At 42.9% G+C, this 4,936-nt stretch overlaps 1 long non-coding RNA gene across 1 annotated transcript; it reads left to right on the top strand.

Annotated features, from left to right (window-relative positions):
- Positions 1-988: 988 nt before the first annotated feature.
- LOC307215142 lies at positions 989-2,212 on the top strand. Its single transcript, XR_013838313.1, has 2 exons — positions 989-1,421; positions 1,464-2,212. It is a non-coding gene; the product is annotated as an uncharacterized lncRNA (long non-coding RNA).
- Positions 2,213-4,936: the final 2,724 nt, after the last annotated feature.

A 4,936-nucleotide genomic window follows, 5' to 3' on the forward strand; every position in this document is an offset into this window, starting at 1 on the left:
AGTATTTTCCTATAGTGGAAGAGTTGGTGCATTTCTGTCTTTCCTCAAGTACCTTGTGTAATGTTTATCAGGAGGACTTCACGTGTGTGGCTCTTTATGCAATAACCTGATTAATGCAGTAGCACCACTACACCACCATTTGATGACACAAATCATACAAACAGAACAATTATCCATTCAGCAGCACCTAAGAAGCCCCTGTGTAGTCATGGTAAGCACAGGGGCACATGGCCACTCTCCCACCAAAGGGAGGGGCACACTTGTCCAGTAAAACATGAACCAGGTCTTTATTGTTTATTTTCCTGATAAGCCATTTGCCATTTCTGATTCCTAAAGTACTTGCAGTGAGTAAGTCTGCAAAGTTAAAATGTGCATATGTAGAGTATTTGGCAAGAAATGCCTTGGATCAATGGAATAAAGTGGTGCTAGTGTGGAGAGAGCAGCCATGAAATTAAAAGACGCCTGCTTCTTGGGAGAAAATCAATGACAAAACCTAGACAGCATCTTAAAAAGCAGAAACATCACCTTGCCAACAAAGGTCCGTATAGTAAAAGCTATGGTTTTCCCAGTAGTGATGTATGGAAGTGAGAGCTGGACCATAAAGAAGGCTGATTGCCAAAGAATTGATGCTTTTGAATTATGGTGCTGGAGGAGACTCTTGAGAGTTCCATGGACTGCAAGAAGATCAAACCTCTCCATTCTTAAGGAAATGAGCCCTGAGTGCTCACTGGATCGTGAAGCTGAGGCTCCAGTACTTTGGCCACCTCATGAGAAGAGAAGACTCCCTGGAAAAGACCCTGATGTTGGGAAAGATGGAGGGCACAAGGAGAAGGGGACGACAGAGGACAAGATGGTTGGATAGTGTTCTTGAAGCTACCAGCATGAGTTTGACCAAACTGCGGGAGGCAGCGGAAGACAGAAGTGCCTGGTGTGCTCTGGTCCATGGGGTCATGAAGAGCCGGACACGACTAAATGACTAAACAACAACAACAAAGTGTGGAGACCCTACAATTTTAAAAGGGAAGGAAACGACCACCTAAGTGATGGGTGGATGATCCAAAACTAACAGAAGGGTTTTATGTGGAACACTACTAAACCTTAGGTTACGTAAATACAGTCCTGGTAACGACACACACAACGTAACAGGCTGTTTTTGACTATGTAACTTTTATTTCAAACACAATTCAGCATATAATATCTCACAAAGTGTAATTCCATAGATCAACACATCACATGCAAACATATCAAGAAAATTAAAGTCCAATGGATGGTCAGGAGATAAAGTCCATTTGGTTCCTAAACTGGCATATTGGCAATAACCACAATATGTTATTCTTATCTTATGATGTTCCACGTATTGCTGCTTTGAGGATTCTAATGTTCATTGTATGTAAATATTGGATCAGCTGGAAAACTTGAAGGTATGGCACATGTAGCTATCGGATCAGATGGAAAACTTGAAGGTATGGCACGGCAAGGATTCCTGGATAATACCTTGTTTTGCCCAACTGGGCTTTGTGAACTGTGCATACTCTAAATTAAACAAACATGATACAACATAATCCTTATGCAAACTAAGTAATATAACATACCAATTAAACAAGTTAACATACCATATTATTTTATGACGGAAACATGGAACAGAATAAATTCAGTTAATCCAATCACTGTCCAAAGTTCCTTTTTAGACAGAGAGGTAGTATAGATTCTAACACAGGTGGCTACAATTTCTGTAAATGTTAATGAAAGAGACCATATTTTCATGTTTAAAGAAATTAATGATGTACCTTTAAGAATTAACACATAATGACTCGTGGATGTGAGATGCTGTAGAAGATTTTCTTGCATCTTCAGTTGCTACATGGCCGCTACCGCACTGACGATGAGAAAACAAGCGGGGGAAAGATAGTAAACCTTCATTCTTAGTGCATGGCAATGGTAAAAATGTCACCGATCACCAAGAAAATAAGGGGTCTCTAGTGGCACTAAGAAGCTGAAATAAACACAAGGAGATAACAATGGTGGTGATACATAAATTATGAATGGAATAGGCAGGTTCTGCTCAAAGTTTCGATATATGAATAGCAATTCATATCCAAAGTTTGGATACGTGAATAGCAAGAGTTTTCTGCACTGGAACCCCTGAACAGAAGCTGGGTTTACAAAAAATAAAACAAAAAAATAGTTCTGCAATGCAGTACTTGAGCAGAAAGTGCAGCCTCACATGCTTATTTCGGCTTATAATGGACTGTATTTTTCCTGGTGCATTTTAACAACGATCAACATTTGTTCAAAGGTTTCGCCTCAGTGAACTGAAAATAGCACTCTCAAGGTAGCTATCCATATTGTATAGAATGCATTCTTCAATCATGCAGTGTAAATATGAAAGCAAGGGGAGAAAATGTTCTCCAGTAACATTTGGTTCCCTGGAGTTGTTTTTTTTCAAGGTTGTAGGCAGTGCTGCTCTTGTCTGGGCTTGAAGTGGCACCCTGGAAGTCTCCAGTTCTGGCAAGGCCAAGCCCGAGTTGGGTGGAAGTGCATGCAGCAAGGAGCAGTGGCTGGTGCAGTAGAGCTGCCCTCCTAAACACTGGCATAAAAGTAGTTTATCTGGTCAAGGCTAAGTGGACACACTGGCAGAGCCAATCCAGCACTCCCACTGGTTCATCCACATAGCTGGATCTTTCCCGATCCAGGTAAGTTACAGTCAAACTAGCGACATTCCACCGCATCAGCTGCTACTGGCAGTTAGAGCAAATACTAAGCAGGAAGAGTCTGACCAGGTCCTATACCTGACACCTCCAGTTAAAAGGATCAGATACATGATGTGGATGTTGGGATGCGTCCTGGGAGACGGGGGCAATTGGCAGGCCCCCAGATGGCTCCAGCCCACCGGCCGGCAGCTAGGCGAACTCCGGTTCTCGGAACAACATCAAAACTGCGACTCAAGCCTCAGAAACCTTTAGAGACTGAGCACACAAGCCAGCAGAGATAAGAACCCTTTGCAACGGAAGAGCGGGCAGAGGCATATGTAAGCATATTTATAAGCATTTTATTCAGCATCAGGACAAAGGAAAAACATGTCTGCTCCCCTTCGTGTTCAAGCAAAAGCATAAGCGAAAGCTGTACACAATGGAAGTTCCCAGCAGGCTGTGCTGGAAGTAAACAAACATGTGACATACAACAATCCACACATCTGTTTTAAGGTGGAACAGAACATCATAACCCTAACATCTTCCCCCTTTCTGTGTAACCTGTTTAACCTGTGGTTCAACCTAATTGCAACCACTGTACATAAACCTTAAGTTGTTCTCTGTCAACAACCTTAGACAACAGATCTGCAGGAATTTCATTTCCTGGCATGTAGGACACCTGAAGTTCCCAGCAGGCTGTGCTGGAAGTAAACAGACATGTGACATACAACAGTCCACACATCTGTTTTAAGGTGGAACGGAACATCATAATCCTAATGAAGGAATGGGTTTCTGTGCAGTCAGTTTGAAACTGACCCCAAATCCCCAAGAGTTGGTGACCTTCTTACCCCAAGATAAGAGTGCCGGAACAGGAATACCCTTATATGGTCAAGAGTACAGGAAGAGGAACACCCTTTTATGGTTTAAAGTACTGGAGCAGGAACATCTGTGATGTCAACCTGCGTGTATAAGCTGACATGGCTGGATTCCTGGGGAAGGGGGGAGAGGGTGCCTGGAGGATATATATACTGCATGAAATTTCTCATTTCTTTGGACTTGCTGTGAACTGACCACGCAAGTGCCTTCTGCTATCTGGAGAGCAGAATAAACTCTCTGAATCAACCTCAGTGTCATTTGACTTCCTTTCTCCCTCCTGGGAGCAACGCAGACCCCACCAGTCGGTAAAGCCTAATAAGGCTACACTAACAGTGGAAAGCCCCTTCAGAGCCACAAAGTAGACCATCCTTCTCCAACCTGCTGCCCTTCATATGTTGTTGGACTCCCAAATCCCATCAGCCACAGCCAGCAAGGTCAATGGTTAGGGTTGATGGAGGTTGTGGTCCATCAACATCTGAAGAGGCATCATGTTTGGAAGGCTGAAGTCGACAATACTGGGCTAAATGGGCAAATAGCCTGAGCTTGAATGTGGCAGCAACTGTCTGGTCTTTTTGGCTTCAGCGCCCTGGACAGATCATAAAGAACAGATGATTTGTTCAGCAAGTCCAACTGAACTTACCAGGTAGGTTAGGCTGAGAGGTGGTGGCTGGTCCAATGACACCTAGTGAACTACATGGCTTGAGTGGGGATTTGAACACAGGCCTCTCAGGTCTTAGTCCAACACTCTAACCGTCACACCAAACTGGCTTTCATGAGAATGTCTTGCCAGGATTTCAAGTTAGCTATTTTTGTTTTCATTATTGCTGCCATGGTTCTTGGAAAATCCTTAAGAAGTCCCTCTCCTGCTTCACACAATGAAGGTACTCGTTTAAAAGCACAAAGCGCTCAAGTTTTAAATCTTGCATTGTACTCTAGAGCAGCCAAGCTGGATGATTCAATAACTCTAAATTCAAGACTGCACAAAGATACAACAGCCCTCATGAGATCTCTCAGTTTTACAATTCAGGGGAACCTCATTTATTCACAGTGAAGCATCACGCTTCTCTGAGGAAGCGACTTTTAGCACATGCCGCTAATTGACTTCATACCCTTAATGGCACCACATTGATTACCCAGTACTAAGGGATGGAAAACATTGGAACTTCTATGGAAAGAGGTGGAAAAATTTCTTTATGGAATATTTGAAAACTCATTAGCTTTCCTCAACTTTTTAGTGGAACTGAACCATAGCACTAGTTTGAGCAGGGGAATCCTGGGGTTCTGTTGCAGCTGCTTTCTATGTTTGATAGAATATAATAGCACTGTATGTGGATTCATCTCTCAGACAGTGAGAGATTTTACTTTTTTGG

The sequence above is a fragment of the Podarcis cretensis genome (genome assembly GCF_951804945.1).
Source record: "Podarcis cretensis genome assembly, chromosome: 4".
Taxonomy (NCBI): Eukaryota; Metazoa; Chordata; class Lepidosauria; order Squamata; family Lacertidae; genus Podarcis; species Podarcis cretensis.